The 27377-nt window shown below is 43.7% G+C and overlaps 1 long non-coding RNA gene across 1 annotated transcript in view; it reads left to right on the forward strand.

Annotated features, from left to right (window-relative positions):
• Positions 1-27377, forward strand: part of LOC138638091 (uncharacterized) — a 51869-nt gene that overhangs the window by 21247 nt on the left and 3245 nt on the right. Inside the window, exon 2 of the long non-coding RNA XR_011312451.1 lies at positions 25238-25291. This is a non-coding gene — a long non-coding RNA (uncharacterized lncRNA). The remainder of the gene's footprint in view (positions 1-25237; positions 25292-27377) is intronic.

The raw sequence follows: 27377 nt of genomic DNA on the forward strand, positions 1-27377 counted from the left end.
GTAGGATGGGCATTGACTTGTCTTTTTCCTCGGCTTTCCATCCTCAGACTAATGGCCAGACCGAACGAACCAATCAGACCTTGGAAACATATCTGAGATGCTTTGTTTCTGCCGATCAGGATGACTGGGTGTCCTTTTTGCCTTTGGCTGAGTTCGCCCTTAATAATCGGGCCAGCTCGGCTACCTTGGTTTCGCCATTTTTCTGCAATTCTGGGTTCCATCCTCGTTTCTCTTCAGGACAGGTTGAGTCTTCGGACTGTCCTGGTGTGGATACTGTGGTGGACAGGTTGCAGCAGATTTGGACTCATGTAGTGGACAATTTGACCTTGTCCCAGGAGACGGCTCAACGTTTCGCTAATCGCAGACGCCGTGTGGGTCCCCGACTTCGTGTTGGGGATCTGGTTTGGTTATCTTCTCGTCATATTCCTATGAAGGTTTCCTCTCCTAAGTGTAAACCTCGTTTCATTGGTCCGTATAGGATTTCTGAGGTTCTTAATCCTGTGTCTTTTCGTCTGACCCTTCCAGATTCTTTTTCCATACATAACGTATTCCATAGGTCATTGTTGCGGAGATACGTGGCACCTATGGTTCCATCTGTTGATCCTCCTGCCCCGGTTTTGGAGGAGGGGGAATTGGAGTATATTGTGGAGAAGATTTTGGATTCTCGTGTTTCTAGACGGAAACTCCAGTATCTGGTTAAATGGAAGGGTTATGCTCAGGAAGATAATTCCTGGGTTTTTGCCTCTGATGTCCATGCTCCCGATCTTGTTCGTGCCTTTCATGTGGCTCATCCTGGTCGGCCTGGGGGCTCTGGTGAGGGTTCGGTGACCCCTCCTCAAGGGGGGGGTACTGTTGTGAATTCTGTGGCAGAGCTCCCTCCTGTGGTCACAAGTGGTACTTTGGCTGATTCTCTCTGTGAGCTTCTGTTGGTGGAGGGAAGTGGTACTGCGGCTTCTGAGTTTCCTCCCTCAGGTGATCTGGTGAGGTCATTAGGTGCTTCTCTACTTAACTCCACCTACTGCTTTGATCCTGGCTTCCTGTCAATGTTCCAGTGTTGGACTTGCTTTTCCCTGGATCATTCCTGTGGCCTGCTGCTCTGCATAGCTAAGTTCTTCTTTGCTATTTGTTTGCTATTTTTTCTGTCCAGCTTGTCTAATTTGTTGCTGGAAGCTCTGGGACGCAAAGGGTGTACCTCCGTGCCGTTAGTTCGGTACGGAGGATCTTTTTGCCCCCTTTGCGTGGTTTTCTTTAGGGTTTTGTGTAGACCGCAAAGTTACCTTTTTTTATCCTCGATCTGTTAAGAAAGTCGGGCCTCACTTTGCTGAATCTATTTCATCTCTACATTTGTCTTTTCATCTTAACTCACAGTCATTATATGTGGGGGGCTGCCTTTTCCTTTGGGGTATTTCTCTGAAGCAAGGTAGGCTTATTTTTCTATCTTCAGGCTAGTTAGTTTCTCAGGCTGTGCCGAGTTGTATAGGCAGAGTTAGGCGCAATCCACGGCTGCCTCTAGTGTTGTTTGGAGAGGATTAGGGATTGCGGTCTGCAGAGTTCCCACGTCCCAGAGCTCGTTCTATTATTTTGGGTTACTGTCAGATCACTGTATGTGCTCTGACCGCTATGTCCATTGTAGTACTGAATTGCCTTTCATAACATAACGCTCCCTATGCAACTCGGCACAGCCTAAGAAACTAGCTAGCCCTGAAGATAAAAAAATAAAGCCTACCTTGCCTCAGAGAAATTCCCCAAAGGAAATGGCAGCCCCCACATATAATGACTGTGAGCAAAGATGAAAATACAAACACAGAGATTAAATAGATTTAGCAAAGTGAGGCCCGACTTACTGAACAGACTGAGGATAGGAAAGGTTACTTTGCGGTCAGCACAATAACCTACAAAAAGACCATGCAGAGGGCGCAAAAAGACCCTCCGCACCGACACACGGTGCGGAGGCGCTCCCTCTGCGTCCCAGAGCTTTCAGCAAGCAAGACAACAAATTAAATAGCAAGCTGGACAGAAAAATAGCAAACCAAAGAAATACAAGCTGGAACTTAGCTTCTGATGGGAAGACAGGTCAAAAGAACGATCCAGGAGTGAACAGACCAATACTGGAACATTGACAGGTGGCATGGAGCAAAGATCTAAGTGGAGTTAAATAGAGCAGCAGCTAACGAATTAACCTCGTCACCTGTGAAACTCAGAAACACCCACCAGAGGAAGTCCATGGACAGAACCAGCCGAAGTACCATTCATGACCACAGGAGGGAGCCCGACAAAAAGATTCACAACAGTACCCCCCCCTTGAGGAGGGGTCACCGAACCCTCACCAGAGCCCCCAGGCCGACCAGGATGAGCCAAATGAAAGGCACGAACCAGATCGGCAGCATGAACATCAGAGGCAAAAACCCAGGAATTATCTTCCTGACCATAACCCTTCCACTTGACCAGGTACTGGAGTTTCCGTCTCGAAACACGAGAATCCAAAATCTTCTCCACCACATACTCCAACTCCCCCTCAACTAACACCGGGGCAGGAGGATCAACGGATGGAACCACAGGCGCCACGTATCTCCGCAATAACGACCTATGGAACAACTTTTGAGAGACGGGGAGATCCGAAATAAAATCCATAGAAATATGCATCCAGGGCCTCTTCGGGACCGGCAAGGGCAAAAGCAACTGTGACTCTGTAAGAATCTGGCTGCACTCGGATGTCACCCAAGTGCAGTCCTATTAGAGCATGTAGATTCAAACAGTGAAAAACGGAGAGTGGACCCACTGGACCGTGATGACGAACCCCTCTCGGACGAGCTGACCAGGTGGACCGCCCCCTATACAGGGAGAGTTAGGGGCAGGCCCGTGAGGGACTATCGCCACGGAAGCTGGAGGATCGACTGAGATCAGATGAGTACACAGCAGGCACAAAGGGAAAGAGGGAACAGAAAGGAACTACTGAGACAAGGGAGAAGATGGGAACGCTACGGAGGCACGGAGGCTGGCAGGACAATATGGAGACACCGAGGCTGACGGGAGCAAGGAAAAGATATAGGAGCCGGGCAGGTACCGAAGAGGAAAAGGAACTGAAGGAACAAGGCAGGAACACAGGAAACAGGCAGGCACTGCAGAGGGCGGAGGAGACCCAAAGTCAGAGAGCTAGGAACGCACAGAGACCACAGGTGGCCAGAAGCACTTGTAAACACAAATGAACATCAGGCACAGAGAAGCAGCAGGAAGCAGTTTACATAGCAGCATGGGAGCTACTTCCGGGTTACAGTCCTCCAGGATGACGGAGAGGACAGAAAAGAGCGCCAACAGAGGAATCAGATGTGCGCATGCGCAGAGCTGAATGCGACGCGCGCGCGCACCCGGCGAGCTGCAGTGGGGAGAGGCGGCGGCAGCAACGGCATGACAGCAACCCACTGGCACGAGAACAGCAGGGCTTAGCCCGAGCACAAGTCCCACAGGACTGCACAAAAGAACGCACATCTCGCGACAAAGACGACCACCAGAAGGATCTAGCCACCAAATTTCTGGTACCAAAGATTCCAGGATGCCCAGCCAACACTGAACAATGAATCTCAGAGATAACTCTACTAGTCCATCTATCAGGGACAAACAGTTTCTCCGCTGGGCAACGGTCAGGTCTATCAGCCTGAAATTTTTGCAGCACCCGCCGCAAATCAGGGGAGATGGCAGACAAAATTACCCCCTCTTTGAGAATACCCGCCGGCTCAGGAACACCCGGAGAGTCAGGCACAAAACTCCTTGACAGGGCATCAGCCTTCACATCCTTAGAGCCCGGAAGGTACGAAACCACAAAATCAAAACGGGAGAAAAATAACGACCATCGAGCCTGTCTCGGATTCAACTGTTTGGCAGACTCAAGATAAGTCAAATTCTTGTGATCTGTCAAGACCACCACGCGATGCTTGGCTCCTTCCAGCCAATGACGCCACTCCTCGAATGCCCACTTCATGGCCAACAATTCACGATTACCAACATCATAGTTACGCTCAGCAGGCGAAAACTTTCTAGAAAAGAAAGTACATGGCTTCATCACCGAGCCCTCAGAACTTCTTTGCGACAAAACAGCCCCTGCTCCAATCTCAGAAGCATCAACCTCAAACTGAAACGGAAGCGAAACATCTGGCTGACACAACACAGGGGCAGAAGAAAAACGACGCTTCAACTCCTGAAAAGCCTCTACAGCCGCAGAAGACCAACTGACCACATCAGCACCCTTCTTGGTCAAATCAGTCAACGGTTTAGCAACAGTAGAAAAATTAGCGATGAAGCGCCGATAAAAATTAGCAAAGCCCAGGAACTTTTGCAGGCTCTTCACAGATGTCGGCTGAGTCCAATCGTAAATGGCCTGGACTTTAACAGGGTCCATCTCGATAGTAGAAGGGGAAAAAATGAACCCCAAAAATGAAACCTTCTGAACTCCAAAGAGACACTTTGACCCCTTCACAAACAAGGAATTCGCACGAAGGACCTGGAACACCATTCTGACCTGCTTCACATGAGACTCCCAATCATCCGAAAAGACCAAAATATCATCCAAATACACAATCAGGAATTTATCCAGGTGCTCTCGGAAGATGTCATGCATAAAGGACTGAAATACTGATGGAGCATTGGAAAGCCCGAATGGCATAAACAGGTACTCAAAATGGCCCTCGGGCGTATTAAATGCTGTTTTCCATTCATTGCCTTGTTTAATACGCACAAGATTATACGCCCCTCGAAGATCTATCTTGGTGAACCAACTAGCCCCTTTAATACGAGCAAACAAATCAGACAGCAACGGCAAAGGATACTGAAATTTGACAGTAATTTTATTAAGAAGGCGGTAATCAATACAAGGTCTCAAAGAACCATCCTTCTTGGCCACAAAAAAGAACCCTGCTCCTAACGGTGATGACGACGGGCGAATATGGCCTTTCTCCAAGGATTCCTTTATATAACTCCGCATAGCGGCGTGTTCTGGCACAGATAAATTGAACAATCGGCCCTTAGGAAACTTACTACCAGGAATCAAATTAATTGCACAATCGCAATCCCTATGAGGAGGTAGGGCACTGGCTTTGGGCTCATCAAATACATCCCGATAATCCGACAAAAACTCTGGAACTTCAGAAGGAGTGGAAGACGAAATAGACAAAAATGGAACATCACCATGTACCCCCTGGCAACCCCAGCTGGACACAGACATAGATTTCCAGTCCAATACTGGATTATGAACCTGTAGCCATGGCAACCCCAAAACGACCACATCATGCAGATTATGCAACACCAGAAAGCGGATATCCTCCTGATGTGCAGGAGCCATGCACATGGTCAATTGGTCCAATACTGAGGCTTATTCTTGTCCAAAGGCGTAGCATCAATTCCTCTCAATGGAATAGGATACTGCAAGGGCTCCAAGAAAAAACCACAGCACCCAGCATACTCCAAGTCCATCAAATTCAGGGCAGCGCCTGAATCCACAAATGCCATAACAGAATAGGATGACAAAGAACAAATAAGAGTAACAGACAATAGAAATTTAGACTGTACCGTACCAATGGTGGCAGACCTAGCGAACCGCTTAGTGCGCTTAGGACAATCGGAGATAGCATGAGTGGAATCACCACAGTAAAAACATAGCCTATTACGACGTCCGTGTTCTTGCCGTTCAGCTCTGGTCAAAGTCCTATCACATTGCATAGGCTCAGGCCCATGCTCAGATAGTACCGCCAAATGGTGCACAGCTTTACGCTCACGCAAGCGTCGATCAATCTGAATGGCCAAGGACATAGATTCATTCAGACCAGCAGGCATGGGAAACCCCACCATGACATCCTTAAGGGCTTCAGAGAGACCCTTTCTGAAGATTGCTGCCAGGGCACATTCATTCCACTGAGTGAGCACAGACCACTTTCTAAACTTCTGACAATATATCTCCGCTTCATCCTGACCCTGACACAGAGCCAGCAAGATTTTCTCTGCCTGATCCACTGAATTAGGTTAGTCATAAAGCAATCCAAGCGCCAGGAAAAACGCATCAACATCACGCAATGCCGGATCTCCTGGCGCAAGGGAAAATGCCCAGTCTTGAGGGTCACCACGTATCAAAGAAATAATGATCTTTACTTGTTGAACAGGGTCACCTGAGGAGCGAGGTTTCAAGGCAAGAAACAATTTACAATTATTTTTGAAATTCAAGAACTTGGATCTATCACCAAAAAACAAATCAGGAATTGGAATCCTAGGCTCTGACATCGGATTCTGAACCACAAAATCTTGAATGTTTTTTATCCTTGTAGTGAGATTATCCATCCAAGAGGACAGACCTTGAATGTCCATGTTTACACCAGTGTCCTGAACCACCCAGAGGTAAAGGGGAAAATAGAGACAAAACACACTGCAAAGAAAAAAAAAAGGTCTCAGAACTTCTCTTATCCCTCTATTGAGATGCATTAGTACTTTGGGCCACCTGTACTGTTATGACCTGGTGGTCAGGACAATAACGGACCTGGTGGTTAAGAGCACACGGAATGACCTGATAGTTACTGATAATAAGGACGAGCTCTGGGACGTGGGAACTCTGCTGACCGCAATCCCTAAACCTATCAAACACACTAGAAATAGCCGTGGATTGCGCCTAACGCTCCCTATGCAACTCGGCACAGCCTAAGAAACTAGCTAGCCCTGAAGATAGAAACATAAAGCCTACCTATCCTCAGAGAAATTCCCCAAAGGAAAAGGCAGCCCCCACATATAATGACTGTGAGCAAAGATGAAAATGCAAACACAGAGATGAAATAGATTTAGCAAAGTGAGGCCCGACTTACTGAACAGACCGAGGATAGGAAAGGTTACTTTGCGGTCAGCACAAAAACCTACAAAAAGACCACGCAGAGGGCGCAAAAAGACCCTCCGCACCGACTCACGGTTCGGAGGCGCTCCCTCTGCGTCCCAGAGCTTCCAGCAAGCAAGACAACAAATTAAATAGCAAGCTGGACAGAAAAATAGCAAACCAAAGAAATACAAGCTGGAACTTAGCTTCTGATGGGAAGACAGGTCACAAGAACGATCCAGGAGTTAACAGACCAATACTGGAACATTGATAGGTGGCATGGAGCAAAGATCTAAGTGGAGTTAAATAGAGCAGCAGCTAACGAATTAACCTCGTCACCTGTGAAACTCAGAAACACCCACCAGAGGAAGTCCATGGACAGAACCAGCCGAAGTACCATTCATGACCACAGGAGGGAGCCCGACAACAGAATTCACAACACGCCCCCCAGAGTTAGGGCAATGGGGTACCCGGTAGCGGATCCTTCGGTTCTCGGTGGGGATGTTACGGTGGCTGACCCGGTCCGTGGCCCTAGGGAACGTCCGTTGAATAATGAGTGAAAGGTCTTTAAACGGATAGTGTTCGTGACGCCACCTGTAGTATTCGGTCAGGGTGACCGACGCTGCTTAAGGGTCCGCTGGGGTGATGTTATGGCAGCTAGATTGTATACCTTCCCACAGGTGAAGTATGTCCTCAGGGCTTCCCAGAGTGTAGATGATGGATGGTGTGAGGCACAGTGAATAAAGAGGACACAAGGTTGCAGTCTCTTTACCTTTACTGAAGGCTTCAGGGTCCACAGTCCAGAGCACCAGATCACAGGGCAGGCAGAGTCCAGCCGGTCCGACGGCAATTCCAGAGTCCCCTTATCCAGGTGGAAATCAGTAGCCTTCCTCTAGCGCCTGAGTGTTGTAGTTCCTCCCTGCTGAGCAACTCGGTGAGGTCCTCACAACTATTGTAGGTGTTAAGTCTCTTCCTCTCTGTCCCCCTGATAGATAGGACAAACCCGTATGACTGGTGGCCTGAGGCTTTTTATAGGGACACTAGAGACGCCCTGGCCCTCACAAGTTGCCTCCTGGGTATATGGTTGAGCAGCCAATGTGGAATCAACTGTCCTGCCAGTCTCTGAAGTAAAGCATAGAGATCCTTACTCCCTCGGTGTTCTGGCTACCAGTACTGCGCTTCAGAAGAAGGCAGCCTGCTTCTAGCTGGTGTCCCTCTGATATTCCCCTCCTTTTGCTATGACATTGTTTCTCACTCACTGCAACACAATTCCTTTCAATGTCTTTTTCTTGGGATGCTGCCGCATGGGATGCAGGCGCAGCTCTGTGTACCCTCGCCTTCCACAGGCCGCAGTCTGGAGCTGGCTGGAAGCCACTCCAACCAGCCTCTGCCAAACTCGGTCGGGGCTGACTCACTAACTTCCTAACCAACCCACCAGTTTTACCCAAGTGTGAGGAGTGCCCTAGAATATACAAGCATGGCTCCCCCTGGTGGCCTGGAGTGTGAAGTGTGTTTTGTGGTTGTGATACCTGGACAGAAGATCTCCTTCATTGCCCTCAGACGTAACATCACTCCCCCTGGTGGAAGAACAACATTACTGCAACGACCAGGACTCTGGGGCGCTGCATAACCCCGTAGACTGCAACACCTTTTTAAAGCAGAACATGCTGCTTTATATATATATATATATATATATATATATATATATATATATATATATATATATATATATATATATATATATATATATTGATAGTGTGTTAAGTCCAGGTCATGGCACTTTTTCTTGCACTATTGCACTTTTTGCTTCAATTTGCACACGTTCCCCATGTAGTCTCATTTCTGTTGCAATAAAGCTTTTTTCAATAAGTTTCGGATCATATGGTCATATGTTGTGGTTTCCACGCCTTCCCTTTCTCGGATTAAATGACTGACCAAGAAATGCTAGGTACATGACTGTCCAGAAAACAGCAGAAACAGGCAACACAATTGTTGTGCCTGCATGACTGACAAATTGTGTGCAAAAAATCTAGTTTCTGAAGCAGAAATATTATCAAACACCTCCAATTAGAAATGTAGTATAGTTCTTCTGATTCTCTTTGTCACTTACCCAATGTGCAGGACATTGCAGTAGCTTAGATATTAATGGTTATGTCCACTAACAGCTAACTACCTGTAATTGTTTGAGTGGTCATAACCATGGATACCTAAGCTACTGCAATGCTCTACATGGGCAAAGTGGAATAGCAAATCAGAAGAACTATACTACATTTCTAATTGGAGGTGTTTGATAATATTTATATTACACCTACTACATATCAGCATAGGGTCTTGGAGATGGGAATACCATTTTAAGTTGCCACTTCTCCAGTCATAGTGAATTGAGGCTGATTCCTGTGTGTGATAAGACCACTTATCTGGGTAAGGGTTTTGAAGGCAGAGTGTCTGGCAGAGAGGGAGAGATGTCAAAAGTGAGAACAGCCAGTTACAAGATAGTTACAGTATAGTTGTCTGTGCTACCATGTTGGAGTCCCATGCCTCTCTTTGTACTATGTATGAACTGTAACAGTTTGACTGTTTTTATTGTACTTTTGCTGTTTTTTTTGTAACAGATCAATTTTCAATTCACTCTCATATTCTGTCTTTTGCCGTGCCTTACCTCTTGGATGGTTACCACTGCACCCCTCTCCTAGGCCCAGGATCGGGTCATCCCATAAATATACAGCTTCTACTTTTTTTTTTAAGCAGTGGATACAATATTTTAGGGGGCTGTTTTGCCTATAATTGGGGCTCCTATTGATGCCCCGTTTACAGTGAAAATGTTGCTCAATAAAGAAAAAAATGTGCCCCCGGGAGATCTTTGAGGATTTTTTCGTGGCACATATTTGGACAAATGGCATGAATATACAATGAAAATTTTCCTGGGAGATTTTGGTCCATGTTGGGAGAATGATGTAGTTGCTGCAAATTTGTTTGTTACATAGTCTGTCTGAGAATTTCCTGTAGGACACATCCCTAAGGTGCTGTGCGGACATGACACGGCAGGCTATTGGACTACACTAATCCCTCTTTAATTCCATCTGTGCAATATCATACTGAGCCATTCATCATTACACTTCACCTGAGCGTTATCTGACAATCTGGCAAGAATGTGTATTAACCTCTGAACAACTGACAATATATGCTTACACCAGAGTCATTAAAGGCTTTATGAGAGGTGCTGTATCTGTGTCCTTCATAAAGTGACAGTCAAATACGTTGTATACAAAAAGAAAGCAGCATCTACGGCAAAAAAAAAAAACATTAGTTCGCTACAGTGCAGATACTGGTTGCGCTCGCATGCCTCTGTTAATTAATGAAGTCAAGTTAATTGGATACAATTAATAATGAATGCAATGAAATTCTCCAAGGCTGCATTCACACTTTAACCCCTTTACCCCCAAGGGTGGTTTGCACGTTAATGACCGGGCCAATTTTTACAATTCTGACCACTGTCCCTTTATGAGGTTATAACTCTGGAACGCTTCAACGGATCCCAGTGATTCTGACATTGTTTTCTCGTGACATATTGTACTTCATGACAATGGTAAAAATTCTTTGATAGTACCTGCGTTTATTTGTGAAAAAAACGGAAATTTGGCGAAAATTATGAAAATTTCGCAATTTTCCAACTTTGAATTTTTATGCAATTAAATCACAGAGATATGTCACACAAAATACTTAATAAGTAACATTTCCCACATGTCTACTTTACATCAGCACAATTTTGGAACCAAAATTTTTTTTTGTTAGGGAGTTATAAGGGTTAAAAGTTGACCAGCAATTTCTCATTTCTACAACACCATTTTATTTTAGGGACCACATCTCATTTGAAGTCATTTTGAGGGGTCTATATGATAGAAAATACCCAAGTGTGACACCATTCTAAAAACTACACCCCTCAAGGTGCTCAAAACCATATTCAAGAAGTTTATTAACCCTTCTGGTGCTTCACAGGAATTTTTTGAATGTTTAAATAAAAATGAACATTTAACTTTTTTTCACAAAAAATTTAATTCAGCTCCAATTTGTTTTATTTTACCAAGGGTAACAGGAGAAAATGGACCCCAAACATTGTTGTACAATTTGTCCTGAGTACACTAATACCCCACATGTGGGGGTAAACCACTGTTTGGGCGCATGGCAGAGCTCGGAAGCGAAGGAGCGCCATTTGACTTTTCAATGCAAAATTGACTGGAATTGAGATGGGACGCCATGTTTCGTTTGGAGAGCCCCTGATGTGCCTAAACATTGAAACCCCCCTTACAAGTGACACCATTTTGGAAAGTAGACCCCCTAAAGAACAAATCTAGAGGTGTGGTGAGCACTTTGACCCACCAAGTGCTTCACAGAAGTTTATAATGTAGAACCGTAAAAATAAAAAATCATATTTTTTCACAAAAATTATCTTTTCGCCCCCAATTTTTTATTTTCCCAAGGGTAAGAGAAGAAATTGGACCCCAAAAGTTGTTGTACAATTTGTCCTGAGTACGCTGATAGCCCATATATGGGGGTAAACCACTGTTTGGGGGATGGGAGAGCTCGGAAGGGAAGGAGCGCCGTTTGACTTTTCAATGCAAAATTGACAGGAATTGAGATGGGACGCCATGTTGCGTTTGAAGAGCCACTGATGTGCCTAAACATTGAAACCCCCCACAAGTGACACCATTTTGGAAAGTAGACCCCCTAAGGAACTTATCTAGAGGTGTGGTGAGCACCTTGACCCACCAAGTGCTTCACAGAAGTTTATAATGCAGAGCCGTAAAAATAAAACAAATTTTTTTTCCCACAAAAATTATTTTTTTTAGCCCCCAGTTTTGTATTTTCCCGAGGGTAACAGGAGAAATTGGACCCCAAAATTTGTTGCCCAACTTGTCCTGAGTGCGATGATACACCATATGTGGGGGAAACCACTGTTTGGGCGCATGGGAGGGCTCGGAAGGGAAGGAGCTCCATTTGGAATGAGGACTTAGATGGAATGGTCTGCAGGTGTCACATTGCATTTGCAGAGCCCTTATGTACCTAAACAGTAGAAACCTCCCACAAGTGACACCATTTTGGAAACTAGACCCCCTAAGGAACTCATCTAGATGTGTTGTGATAGCTTTAAACCCCCAAGTGTTTCACTACAGTTTGTAACGCAGAGCCGTGAAAATAAAAAAAAAAAATCTTTCCCCCCAAAATTATTTTTTAGCCCCCAGTTTTGTATATTCCTGAGGGTAAGAGGAGAAATTCGACCCCAAAAGTTGTTGTCCAATTTGTCCTGAGTACGCTGATACCCCGTATGTTGGGGGGAACCACCGTTTGAGCGCATGGCAGAGCTCGGAAGGGAAGGAGCGCCATTTGGAATGCAGACTTAGATGGAATGGTCTGCAGGCATCACATTGCGTTTGCAGAACCCCTAATGTACCTACACAGTAGAAACCCCCACAAGTGACCCCATATTGGAAACTAGACCCCCCAGGGAACTAATCTAGATGTGTTGTGAGAACTTTGAACCCCCAAGTGTTTCACTACAGTTTATAACGCAGAGCCGTGAAAATAAAAAATCTTTTTTTTTTCCACAAAAAATTATTTTTTAGCCCCCAGTTTTGTATTTTCCCAAGGGTAACAGGAGAAATTGGACCCCAAAAGTTGTTGTCCTATTTGTCCTGAGTACGCTGATACCCCATATGTTGGGGTAAACCCCTGTTTGGGCACACGGGAGAGCTCGGAAGGGAAGAAGCACTGTTTTACTTTTTCAACGCAGAATTGGCTGAAATTGAGATCGGACGCCATGTCGCGTTTGGAGAGCCCCTGATGTGCCTAAACAGTGGAAACCCCACAATTATAACTGAAACCCTAATCCAAACACACCCCTAACCCTAATCCCAACAGTAACCCTAACCACACCTCTAACCCTGACACACCCCTAACCCTAATCCCAACCCTATTCCCAACTGTAAATGTAATCTAAACCCTAACAGTAACTTTAGCCCCAACCCAAACCCTAACTTTAGCCCCAACCCAAACTGTAGCCCTAACCCTAGCCCTAACCCTAGCCTTAACCCTAACCCTAACCCTAGCCCTAACCCTAACCCTAACCCTAGCCCTAACCCTAGCCCTAGCCCTAACCCTAGCCCTAACCGTAGCCCTAACCCTAGCCCTAACCCTAGCTCTAACCCTAGCCCTAACCCTAGCCCTAACCCTAACCCTAATGGGAAAATGGAAATAAATACATTTTTTTAATTTTTCCCTAACTAAGGGGGTGATGAAGGGGGGTTTGATTTACTTTTATAGCGGGTTATTTAGCGGATTTTTATGATTGGCAGCCGTCACACACTGAAAGACGCTTTTTATTGCAAAAAATATTTTTTGCGTTACCACATATTGAGAGCTATAATTTTTCCATATTTTGGTCCACAGAGTCATGTGAGGTCTTGTTTTTTGCGGGACGAGTTGACGTTTTTATTGGCAACATTTTCGGGCACGTGACATTTTTTGATCACTTTTTATTCCGATTTTTGTGAGGCAGAATGACCAAAATACGTTTATACCGTTCCGCGTTTGGTAAAACTGATAAAGCAGTTTTATTCTTCGGGTCAGTACGATTACAGCGACACCTCATTTATATCATTTTTTTATGTTTTGGCGCTTTTATACGATAAAAACTATTTTATAGAAAAAATAATTATTTTGGCATCGCTTTATTCTCAGGACTATAACTTTTTTATTTTTTTGCTGATGATGCTGTATGGTGGCTCGTTTTTTGCGGGACAAGATGACGCTTTCAGTGGTCCCATGGTTATTTATATCTGTCCTTTTGATCGCGTGTTATTCCACTTTTTGTTCGGCGGTATGATAATAAAGCGTTGTTTTTTTGCCTCGTTTTTTTTTTTTCTTACGGTGTTTACTGAAGGGGTTAACTAGTGGGCCAGTTTTATAGGTCGGGCCGTTACGGACGTGGCGATACTAAATATATGTACTTTTATTGTTTTGTTTTTTTTATTTAGATAAAGAAATGTATTTATGGGAATAATATATTTTTTTTTTCATTATTTTGGAATATTTTTTTTAATTTTTTTTACACATTTGAAAAAAATTTTTTTTACTTTTTTACTTTGTCCCAGGGGGGGACATCACAGATCGGTGATCTGACAGTTTGCACAGCACTCTGTCAGATCACCGATCTGAGAGCAGTGCAGGCTGCTTCACAGTGCCTGCTCTGAGCAGGCTCTGTGAAGCCACCTCCCTCCCTGCAGGACCCGGATCCGCGGCCATCTTGGATCCGGGTCTGGAACAGGCAGGGAGGGAGGTAAGACCCTCGCAGCAACGCGATCACATCGCGTTGCTGCGGGGGGCTCAGGGGAGCCCGCAGGGAGCCCCCTCCCTGCGCGATGCTTCCCTGCACCGCCGGCACATCGCGATCATCTTTGATCGCGGTGTGCCAGGGGTTAATGTGCCGGGGGCGGTCCGTGACCGCTCCTGGCACATAGTGCCGGATGTCAGCTGTGATAGGCAGCTGACACCCGGCCGCGATCGGCGGCGCTCCCCCCGTGAGCGCCGCCGATCGCGCTGGACATACAATCCCGTCCATGGTCATGGGGGCCCACCCCACCTCAACGGGATAGTACGTCCGATGTCAAAAAGGGGTTAACATAATTGTATGCTTTTTTTTTAAAGGCAGAAATGGATTCATGAGAATTCTCAGTCATTTCTTTAAAAAAGATCTCAGGCTGAAAATACCAGCCCCCAGCTGTCTGCTTTAGCAAGGCTGGTTGTAAAAAATGCAGCGACCCCACACCAATGTTTTATTTTATTATTTATTTAAATAATTTAAAGAAAACAGCAAGGGGACCCACCTATTCTTGATAACCAGTCTTGCTAATACTGACAGCTGAGGGTTGCCTGGCTTGTTATCAAAAATACAGGGGGACCCACACCTTTTTTTTAAAATTTATTTATGGCACAGGTAGAGGCTGATCAATACTCCCATCAGCCACCTCCTGCTCTCACTGTTATTAGAGGTATAAGCTATGGGTTGATGGGAGTAATAGTCCCATCAGCCGCCATCAGCTCTCACTGTTCTCACTTGAATATAACTCATCATTCTCCCCTACTCGTGCTGATCGCCGGCAGAGCAGGGAAGAATGATGTGAGCTGTCTTCAGGACCTGGTACCGGGGAACAGTGCTAACTGTACCGCTGCTGCACTGGCGCCGGTAAGTGGGGAACACGGTTGCCACATGTGTACTGTAAGTATTACACACATGGACACGGATATGTCCGGTACTGGTTTTTCCGGTACCGGAAATATCAAGACATGTGAAAGCGGCCTGTTGTGAATTCTGCTCTTGGGCTACCTCTGGTGGTTATGAGTGGTAGTGCTGCTGTCTTTGGATCGCAGCATTTATCAGGTGTGTTCACTTTTTGCAATTTGGACTGAGCTATTTAGTCCTGCTTGATCCTTTAGTCAGTGCCAGTTGTCCATTGTTTTTGGAGGATTCACATCCATACCTGGTCTCTCCTGTTTTGCTGGTCATTTCAACAAGATAAGTTCTGGCTTTGTTTTTGCTGTCCACATGCTGTGGACCTTATAGTTTTCATGTGCATTTTCATGTTTTGTCTTGTCCAGCTTTGTCTGTGAAGGATTTTTTGCAGCCAAGCTGTGTCTCTGGAGATGCAGATATACCCTCCATGTCTTTAGTCAGATGTCGAGATTTGTATTTTCTGTGGTGGATATTTTCTAGTGTTTTAATACTGATCGCATAGTACTCTGTCCTATTCTTTCTTTTTAGCTAGAACGGCCTCCTTTGCTATATTCTGATTTCATTCTGCGTTTGTCATTTCCCTCTCCTCTCACAGTCAATATTTGTGGGGGGCTGTCTATCCTTTGGTGATTTTCTCTGAGGCAAGATAGTTTTCCCGTTTCTATCTTTAGGGTAGGTTAATTCTTTGGCTGTGTCGAGATGTCTAGGGAGTGTTAGGTACATCCCACGGCTACTTCTAGTTGCGGTGCTAAGTTCAGGGTCTGCGGTCAGTACAGGTACCACCTTCTCCAGAGTACGTCTCATGCTGCTCCTAGGCCACCAGATCATAACAGTACCACTGGCCAACAATGAGTTAATTGCATCTCAGAAAAAGGGAGGAAAGGTTTTGAGCCATTTTTTTTTCCTTAGCCTGTTTTGTCTTTTCCTCCCTCTTAATCTCTGGGTGGCTGCGGAACCTAGTAATAACATGAATGTTCAGGAGTTAGTTTCTCGTGTGGATCAGCTTGCTGCTAGGGTACAGGGTATTTCAGATTATATTGTTCAGACTCCTGCCTTAGTACCTAAGATTCCCACTCCTGATTTATTTTTTGGTGACAGATCCAAATTTTTGAGTTTCAAAAATAACTGTAAACTGTTTTTTGCATTGAGACCCTGGTCCTCTGGTAATCCCATTCAGCAGGTTAAAATCATCATATCCCTGCTGCGTGGTGACCCACAGAATTGGGCATTTTCCCTGGAAACTGGCAATCCTGCTTTGCTTAATGTTGATTCTTTCTTTCAAGCATTGGGGTTATTGTATGATGAGCCTAATTCTGTGGATCAAGCTGAGAAGATCTTGTTGGCCCTGTGTCAGGGTCAAGACGCGGCAGAATCGTATTGCCAGAAATTTAGAAAATGGTCTGTACTGACTAAATGGAATGAGGATGCCTTGGTGGCAATTTTCAGAAAGGGTCTTTCTGAATCCGTTAAAGATGTTATGGTGGGGTTCCCCACGCCTGCTGGTCTGAGTGATTCTATGACTCTGGCCATTCAGATTGATCGGCGCTTGCGCTAGCGCAGAGTTGTGCACACTGTGGCGTTGTCCTCTGAGCGGAGCCCTGAGCCTATGCATTGTGATAGGATTTTGTCTAGAGCTGAACAACAAAGATTCAGGCGTCAGGATAGGTTGTGTTTTTACTGCGGCGATTCTGCTCTTGTTATTTCTGATTGCCCTAAGCGTACAAAGAGAATCGCTAGTTCTGTTACCATCAGTACTGTACAACCTAAATTTCTGTTATCTGTGACCTTGATCTGCTCATTATCATAATTTTCTGTCATGGCATTTGTGGGTTCAGGCGCCGCTCTGAACTTAATGGACTTAGAATTTGCCAGATGTTGTGGTTTCCCCTTGCAGCCTTTGCAGAACCCTATTCCTTTAAGGGGGATTGATGTTACACCGTTGGCTATAAATAAACCTCAGTTTTGGACACAGCTGACTATGCGCATGGCGCCAGCCCATCAGGAAGATTGTCGTTTTCTGGTGTTGCATAATTTGCATGATGATATTGTGCTGGGTTTTCCATGGTTACAGGTACATAATCCGGTGTTAGATTGGACATCTATGTCTGTGACTAGTTGGGGTTGTCAGGGGGTTCATTGTCACGTTCCTTTGATGTCAATTTCCTCTTCCCCCTCTTCTGAAATTCCTGAGTTTTTGTCAGATTTCCAGAAGGTATTCGATGAGCCCAAATCCAGTTCCCTTCCACCGCATAGGGACTGTGATTGTGCTATTGACGTGATTCCAGGTTGTAAGTTCCCTAAGGGCCGACTTTTCAACCTGTCTGTCCATTCCGCCATGTGGAGCTATATTAAGGAGTCTTTCTGAGAAGAGGCATATTCGGCCATCTTCTTCACCATTGGGAGCAGGTTTTTTTTTGTTGCCAAGAAGGATGGCTCCTTGAGACCCTGTATTGATTATCGCCTCTTGAATAAGATCACGGTCAAATTTCAATACCCTTTGCCTTTGCTTACTGTTTTGATTGCTAGGATTAAGGGGGCTAGCTGGTTTACTAAGATTGACCTTCGAGGGGCATATAATCTTATTTGTATTAAGCAGGGTGACGAATGGAAAACTGCATTTAATACGCCCGAAGGCCATTTTGAATACCTTGTGATGCCATTCGGACTCTCTAATGCCCCATCTGTGTTCCAATCCTTCATGCATGATATCTTTCGGAGTTATCTTGATAAATTCATGGTTGTAAATTTGGATGATATTTTGATTTTTTCCGATGATTGGGAGTCTCATGTGAAACAGGTCAGGATGATATTTCAGATCCTCCGTAATAATGCTTTATTTGTGAAGTGGTCGAAGTGCCTCTTTGGAGTGCAGAAGGTTTCTTTTTTGGGCTTCATTTTTTCTCCCTCATCTATAGAAATGGATCCGGTTAAGGTTCAGGCCATTCATGATTGGATTCAGCCCACATCTGTGAAGAGCCTTCAGAAATTCTTGGGCTTTGCTAATTTTTATCGTTGTTTCATTGCCAACTTCTCCAGTGTGGTTAAACCTCTGACCGATTTGACGAAGAAAGGCGCTGATGTGACGAATTGGTCCTCCGCGGCTGTTTCTGCCTTTCAGGAGCTTAAACGTCGATTTACTTCTGCCCCTGTGTTGCGTCAGCCGGATGTTTCTCTTCCACTTCAGGTTGAGGTTGACGCGTCTGAGATTGGGGCAGGGGCCGTTTTGTCTCAGAGGAATTCTGATGGTTCCTTGATGAAACTGTGTGCCTTCTTTTCTCGGAAGTTTTCGCCTGCGGAACGCAATTATGATGTCGGCAATTGGGAGTTGTTGGCTATGAAGTGGGCATTTGAGGAGTGGCGACATTGGCTTGAGGGGGCCAAGCACCGTATTGTGGTCCTGACCGATCATAAGAATCTGATTTAACTCGAGTCTGCCAAACGGCTCAATCCTAGACAGGCTCGATGGTCCCTGTTTTTCTCCCGTTTTGATTTTGTGGTCTCGTACATTCCTGGTACTAAGAATGTTAAGGCGGATGCCCTCTCTAGGAGTTTTTTTTCTTGATTCCCCTGGGGTTCTTGAGCCGGTCGGCATTGTGAAGGAAGGGGTGATTCTTTCTGCCATCTCCCCTGATTTACGACGGGTTCTTCAGGAATTTCAGGCTAATAAACCTGACCGCTGTCCGGTGGGGAAACTGTTTGTTCCTGATAGATGGACTAGTAAAGTGATTTCTGAGGTTCATTGTTCTGTGTTGGCTGGCCATCCTGGGATTTTTGGTACCGGAGATTTGGTTGGTAGGTCCTTTTGGTGGCCTTCTTTGTCGCGGGATGTGCGTTCTTTTGTGCAGTCCTGTGGGATTTGTGCGTGGGCTAAGCCTTGCTGTTCCCGCGCTAGTGGGTTGCTTCTGCCTTTGCCGGTCCCTGAGAGACCTTGGACGCATATTTCTATGGATTTTATTTCAGATCTTCCGGTTTCCCAGAGGATGTCTGTTATCTGGGTGGTTTGTGACCGGTTTTCTAAGATGGTTCATTTGGTACCTTTGCCTAAATTGCCTTCCTCTTCTGATTTGGTTCCATTGTTTTTTCAGCATGTGGTTCGTTTGCATGGCATGGAGAATATTGTGTCCGATAGAGGTTCCCAGTTTGTTTCTAGGTTTTGGTGGGCCTTTTGTGCTAGGTTGGGCATTGATTTGTCTTTTTCTTCCGCATTTCATCCTCAGACAAATGGCCAAACCGAGCGAACTAATCAGACTTTGGAAACTTATTTGAGATGCTTTGTGTCTGCTGATCAGGATGATTGGGTGGCTTTCTTGCCATTGACCGAGTTTGCCCTTAATAATCGGGCTAGTTCTGCTACCTTGGTTTCGCCTTTTTTTGTAATTTTGGTTTTCATCCTCGTTTTTCCTCAGAGCAGGTTGAGCCTTCTGATTGTCCTGGTGTGGATTCTGTGGTTGACAGGCTGCAGCAGATTTGGGCTCATGTGGTGGACAATTTGGTGTTGTCTTAGGAGGAGGCTCAGCGTTTTGCTAACCGTTGTCGGCGTGTTGGTTCCCGGCTTCGGGTTGGGGATTTGGTCTGCTTGTCTTCCCGTCATGTTCCTATGAAGGTTTCTTCCCTTAAGTTCAAGCCTCGGTTTATTGGTCCTTATAGGATTTCTGAGATTATCAATCCAGTGTCTTTTCCTTTGACCCTTCCAGCCTCTTTTTCCATCCATAATGTTTTCCATATATCATTGTTGCGGAAGTATGTGGTGCCCGTTGTTCCCTCTGTTGATCCTACGGCCCCCGTGTTGATTGATGGGGAGTTGGAGTATGTGGTTGAGAAGATTTTGGATTCTCGTTTTTCGAGGCGGAAGCTTCAGTATCTGGTCAAATGGAAGGGTTATGGCCAGGAGGATAATTCTTGGGTTGTTGCCTCCGATGTTCATGCTGACGATTTGGTTCGTGCCTTTCATTTGGCTCGTCCTGATCGGCCTGGGGGCTCTGATGAGGGTTCGGTGACCCCTCCTCAAGGGGGGGGGGGGTACTGTTGTGAATTCTGCTCTTGGGCTCCCTCCGGTGGTTATGAGTGGTAGTGCTGCTGTCTTTGGATCGCAGCATTTATCAGGTGTGTTCACTTTTTGCAATTTGGACTGAGCTATTTAGTCCTGCTTGATCCTTTAGTCAGTGCCAGTTGTCCATTGTTTTTGGAGGATTCAAATCCATACCTGGTCTCTCCTGCTTTGCTCTTCATTTCAACAAGATAAGTTCTGGCTTTGTTTTTGCTGTCCACATGCTGTGGACCTTATAGTTCTGTGCATTTTCATGTTTTGTCTTATCCAGCTTTGTCTGTGAAGGATTTTTTGCAGCCAAGCTGTGTCTCTGGAGATGCAGATATACCCTCCATGTCTTTAGTCAGATGTGGAGATTTGTATTTTCTGTGGTGGATATTTTCTAGTGTTTTAATACTGATCGCATAGTACTCTGTCCTATTCTTTCTTTTTAGCTAGAACGGCCTCCTTTGATATATTCTGATTTCAGTCTGCGTTTGTCATTTCCCCTCTCCTCTCACAGTCAATATTTGTGGGGGGCTGTCTATCCTTTGGGGATTTTCTCTGAGGCAAGATAGTTTTCCCGTTTCTATCTTTAGGGGAAGTTAGTTCTTAGGCTGTGTCGAGGTGTCTAGGGAGTGTTAGGTACATCCCACGGCTTCTTCTAGTTGCGGTGCTAAGTTCAGGGTCTGCGGTCAGTACAGGTACCACCTTCTCCAGAGTACGTCTCATGCTGCTCCTAGGCCACCAGATCATAACAGCGGCCTAACAAAAAGAAAGGAAAAAGTACACAAATTAGGTATCTGCACGATAGTAGTAACCTGGACGATTCATTCACTAGTTTATTTGGTGTCAAAAATGAACCATAAAAAGCATGAATGCAAAAAAAATAAACCAAAAATAGTATTTTTTTTCTATAATTGCATCCCAAAATGTTATACAAAACTGCACAGTAATTTATAGGCAGCACAATACAGCACTAGCAATAATACAATTTGCCTCTCATAAAACAAAGCCTCATATAGCCTTATCATTGAACAAAAATGATAAAATGGCTTTAACTTCAAAAACTGCATCCAAAATCGTGAAGGTAGAAATCCAGCCTACAAGACCAACTTTTTTCCTTTATACGATTTTCAGTGATATATTTCTGTCCTATACTGTGCATACTTGCCATCTTCTTTGAGAAGCGAACCACACCTGTAGAAGACCACCCCTTGGTCCCTAAGAGACCAGACGTTTGCTTCATGACTTACACAATTGAAAGAGATTCTTCTGATGAAAAATTCCAAACCTGTAATGTCCTCCAACTTTTTAGAGCTATTACAGTGCAGTTGTGAGTGGTATCGTCAAGGAGGTACTGCTGCATATAGAACATTTCATTAGATGTCCACTTTCAGACATATATAAAATAAACCAGAAATGTAACTGCTAAATTGAACCAATCTTTAGGCTGTATTTTCTGAATAGAATAATATATTCACCAAAGCATGGATGATAAAGGATCCCATTAAATGAAAAATCAATACCAGTTTCCTATTCAGTATGCTCTAATGCAAGGAATATATTAATATGATCATGTAGCCTTAGCTCTCTACTAAGAATGTAATATTGTGGTAAAAATATGTTCATTATTAACAGGGGTATATAACTAGTTAAGTAAAATCAATTTTAATATGTACAGGTGCTTCTCACAAAATTAGAATATCATCAAAACATCAATGTATTTCAGTTCTTCAATACAAAAAGTGAAACTAATATATTAGACAGAGTCATTGCAAACACAGTGATCTACTTCAAGTGTTTATTTCTGTTAATGTTGATTATCATGGCTTACAGCCAATGAAAACTCAAAAGTCATTGTCTCGGTAAATTAGAATAATTAACAAAAAATACCTGCAAAGGCCTTCTAAGCGTATAGAAGGGTCCCTTAGTCTATTTCATTCGGCTCCACAATCATGGGGAAGACTGCTGACTTGACAGATGTCCAGAAGGCTGTCATTGACACAATCCACAAGGAGGGTAAGCCACAAAAAGGTCATTTATAAAGAAGCTGGCTGATCACAGAGTGCTGTATCCAAGCATATTAATGGAAAGTTGAGTGAAAGGAAAAAGTGTGGTAGAAAAAGCAACCGGGATAGCCACAGCCTTGTAAAGATTGTAAATTTGGAGGAGAGTCACAATTGCTTCAAGAGCCACCACACACAGATGTATCCTGGACATGGGCTACAAGTGCCGCATTCCTTGTGTCAAGCCACTCATGACCAATAGACAACGCCGAAGATTTTTGGGTTTTCTGGCTGTAAGCCATAATCATCAACATTAACAGAAATAAACACTTGAAATAGATAATGCTGTTTGTAATGACTATATAACATATGACTTTCACTTTCTGCATTGGAGAACTGAAATAAATTAACTTTTTGATGATATTCTAATTTTGTGAGGAGTACCTGTACGTCCCTGTGAGTCACAGGCTGTGACAGATAAATTGGTCAATAGCATTGAATTTATGTAATTCGAACCTGCCGACTTAAAAAGACCTGGGCGCTCATCTAATGTGTGTGGGGACCCCAGTCTCCCCTGATGGCAGATGTTGGGAAATAGAAGGATCAAGCAGTAAAATTTCACCTGCCTAATCCTGTATCCCGTGGGAGATGAGAGAGTAAATAGTGTCTGGCATGAGCCTAACAATACCCCATATTAGCAACTGCTATGGGCCAGGAAGTTGAGGGAACCTGTACAGGTGCAAGAACATTTTGTAGAAATTAACAAATTGGTTTCCACTTTCTACCACCACTTTTTCTGACATATGGCCGTGTTATCCATACCTTGAATTATTGCTACTTATTCTGGTATTTTAGTTTCCTCTCATTAAGTAGTGGGGCTCAAATCATGTTACTATGGGGTCCTATGAATTCTAGGAAAAAGCAATATCCAGTAAAAGGATCTATAAAAAAAATAGCTTGTATTATAACATGCTAAAATCCATGTAGAAAAAATCCATCCAACGCCATAAGGGTATGTTTCTAGGGTCAGGAATGGCTCAGTGTTTGCTCAGGATTTGATGCAGGTAAAATCTGCACCAAATCAGCATCTGAGGTCACTTTCAGGTCACCTGCGTTTTTTTAATGCATTTTTTGATGAGTTTTTCATGCGGATTTGTGTGTGTGTGTTTTTTAAGCTAAATAAAGATATATGAATAAAAAGAATTGTGATGTAATTTTCTTTTCCTAGTTCATCTTTTACATACTCCATTGAAGAATAATGTTTACACACACAGATAGATAGATCTATAGATAGATAGATAGATGATATATAGATAGATAATAGATAGATGGATAATAGAGATAGATAGATAGATAATAGGTAGATAATAGATAATAGATAATTGATAGATATATCTATAGATAATACCAAGCCCGATGTTTAGTAATAAACATAATAAAATGGTACATAAAGAATTAGGCCAGGACCCCACTTGCGACAAACTCGAACGAATCTCGCATCTTAATACCCGGCACTGCCGCCGACACTCGGGAGCGGAGCACACTATGCAGCTGCACGCTACACTCCCGAGTGCCGGCGGCAGTGCCCGGTATTGAGGTGTGAGACTTGTGTGAGTTTCTCGCATGTGTGATCCTGGCGTAACTCTTTATGTACCATTTTATTATTACTAAACATCGGGCTTGGTATTATCTATAGTGACCCCGGCCTTAAATGCAATATCTGTTTAATTTAAAAAAAAAATGAAAAAAAAAAATGGTGTGGGCTCTCACGCTATTATCTGCGCCAGAGAGGGAAAGCCAGTGACTAGGGGCCGATATTTATAGCCTGGGAAGGGGTTAATACCCATGGAGCTTCCCAAGCTATGAATATCAGCCCGCAGCTGTATATTTAGCTTTACTGGCTATTAAAATAGGGGGACCGCCCAAATAAATGATGTGGGGACCCCCTATAATTTATAGCCAGAAAGGCTATGCAGACAGCTGCGGGCTGATATTCATAGCCTAAGAAGGGACCACCTGGCTACAAATACCAGCTCCCAGCCGCCCCAGAAATGGCGCATCTGTAAGATGCGCCATTTCCGGCGCTTAGCCTCTCTCTTCCCACTGCCCTGTAGTGGTGGCATATAGTGTAATAAGGGGTTAATGTCACCTTTGCAAGGTGACATTAAGCCAGCTTAGTAATGGATATGTGCCAATAAGACTCCTACCATTACAAATCCTAACGCATCTTTAACCGCATCTAATGATAGCCTATGGTAAATTTACGGTGCGATTCTGGAAAGACGCACCACATGTCCGTTTATGCGCGTCTGCCACTTGCATCTTTTAACACATAGTGGAGGCGGGATTTCATGAAATCTCCTCCACTATGCTGTAACATCTGGCCGCTGTGTGTTTGACACAGCTGCTGTATGCAGCGTCAAACACGCAACGTTTCCTGACCGTGGAAACATACCCTAAGAATAAGGCAAAAGGCAATGTCTAAGGGCTGTGTCTGAAACTTGACTGCTTTTTCCTACAGTGTTGGATGGATTTTTTCTACAGGGATTTTAAAATGTATTTAAAGGCTATTTTTCATGAATCTTTTACTGAATTTTACTTTTCTTTAGAATTCATAGGTGCGAATACCAAAATTCTAGTTACGCCCCTGGTGACCGACAGCTGCATTTTCCCTACACCTTTACAGAGAGTGAGTGCAATATACAAGTCATGAAATATTGCTCAATAGATAGTAGCAAAAGCAGCCGAACTGAAGAAAGTGTCTCACTCTGTAATAGCAAGTCTACAATGAGCATACATAGGCACAGTGTACATATAAGTATAAGTTATTGTTTTAAAGTTTTAGTATGTCTCTCATTTTTCTAGCACTTTCTTAAATATTTTTTATCAAATATTGAAAGAAATACAGTAAAAGATATTTCTTATCTAACATACCAATATAAAGCAATATACAGTATAAACACTACAGTCCCCTATAATATGCAAAGTGTTGCGGAATATGTTGGGGCTATAGAAATAAAATTATTATTATTTATTATAGATGGCAAAATCTTTTTTTTTTTTTAAATCAACAGGGACTGGGCAGTATCTTATTTTGACAGAGATGTGCCCGAAACTCTGAATAGCAGGTAAGAACACATTGCACCATTTATAACTGCTTCTTTAAAAAAGGAAACTAATATCAAGGCAACACCAGGGTTAAAGGGGATCTGTCACGAGGTTTTTGCTACCCCATCTGAGAGCAGAAAAATGTAGAGGCAAAGACCCTGATTCCAGTGATGTGTTGCTTATTGGGCTGCTGGCTGCAGTTTTAATAAAATCACTATTATAAATTATGCAAATCTACCAGTTTTCTGAATGTTAAGCTCTATAACCCCATCCACAGCATTGATTTACAAATTTCAGCGTACAATGTGTATAGCCAGGAAACTGCCAATCAGTGGTGGGGGGCGGGGTTATACAGAGCTCATGAATATGGAGGACTACATGGCAGCAGGTTTACTAGTCGTCTGGTGATAATCTCCTGCTGAAAAATCAGCGATTTTGTCAAAACTACAATAAGCAGCCAAGTAAGTGACACATCGCTGGAATCAGGGTCTCTGTCTCTACATTATGCTGCTCTCAGATTAATCTGGTGACAGATTGGCTTTGATAATAATTTTTTTTCAGTGTATTCCGATGCCGTAGTGGTGAGCCACAACATAACATAACAGAACAACATAACCTACTTAACTAAAGTTATATAGACCTCTGCAGAAGTAGGAGTGCTTTCTTTGACAGCAGAAACCTAGTTATCCCTTCACTCTCTTACATCCAGACATAAGTACATTTCACTGTAGTCATATAAACTAGGTAATGACATAATTGCTCTAATGCTGGGAAATGGCAGCTTTCATCTACATCCACCAGTATTCACAGCTGCTGCTTTACGCAGGTGTAAGTTTCCCTGACTGCCTTGTTGTTTTATGGTCCAACGGTCACTCAGGCAAGCACAATGGTTAAAAATACTATGCTCCCCAGTATGCTGAAGGAGAAAAACAACTGCAAACAAATATATGGAGAGCCTAAATAAAAATAATTATCTACAAAAAATTGCATATTTTTGCCTTGACTGAAACTAGCACGGTCCTTATGGAATCAATATATGATATCATGTAATATAGAATAAGGGAGAGAAGCAAAGGCTGAGTATCCCATGTAGAGTGCTGCTGTAGTGAGTGAGACTGCAGCTTTTGGTTTGGTCATGGTAAAGTTTCAGAAATGGCGCTCCAGTATTTTAACAGTATAAAATGCAAAACCTAAGATAGAAGGAAAATGAGCATATACCCTGCTGTAAGTAAATCGTAATAGTACATATAAATAGCATAGGGGACTTAGTAAACATTGTTTGTTATCAAAACAGCATAAAAGTCAGTAAAACCCAAGTCCTGCTCTGCCCCATTTACACTACGTGAGGTTTTAAGACTAGAGGATAGGACTGTCCCGATTTGGGTGCACCTTGTCGTGGTTGGATGGCTTTTACACCTTGTATGATCAAAACCAGTGTTTGCTAACTGCCCAATGTGATTTATATTCACTATTACTGTTTACTTATTATATGCTCATTAATTTCTATCTTACAAACGTGGTCAAAATTGTTGGCACCCCTCGTTTAACGACAGAAAAACCCACAATGGTCACAGAAATAACTTGAATCTGACAAAAGTAATAATAGATAATAATAAATAAAAGATCTATGAAAATGAACAAATGAAGGTTAGACATTGCTTTTCAACCATGCTTCCACAGAATTAAAAAAAAATAAATAAAACTCATGAAACAGGCCTGGAGAGAAATGATGGTACCCTTAACTTAATATTTTGTTGCACAACCTTTTGAGGCAATCACTGCATTTAAACCATTCCTGTAACGGTCAATGAGACTTCTGCACCTGTCAACAGGTATTTTGGCCCACTCCGCAAGAGCAAACTCCTCCAGTTGTCTCGTGCTTTCCAAACTGCATGTTTCAGCTCTTTCCAAGGATGCTCAATAGAATTTAGGGTCAGGGCTCATAGAAGCCCACTTCAGAATAGTCCAATGTTTTCCTCTTAGCCATTCTTGGGTGTTTTTAGCTGTGTGTTTTGGGTCATTATCCTGTTGCAAGACCCTTGACCTGCGACTGAGACCAAGCTTTCTGACACTGGCCAGCACATTTTGCTCTTGAATCTCTTGACA

Source organism: Ranitomeya imitator, chromosome 5, assembly GCF_032444005.1.
Source record: "Ranitomeya imitator isolate aRanImi1 chromosome 5, aRanImi1.pri, whole genome shotgun sequence".
NCBI lineage: Eukaryota > Metazoa > Chordata > Amphibia > Anura > Dendrobatidae > Ranitomeya > Ranitomeya imitator.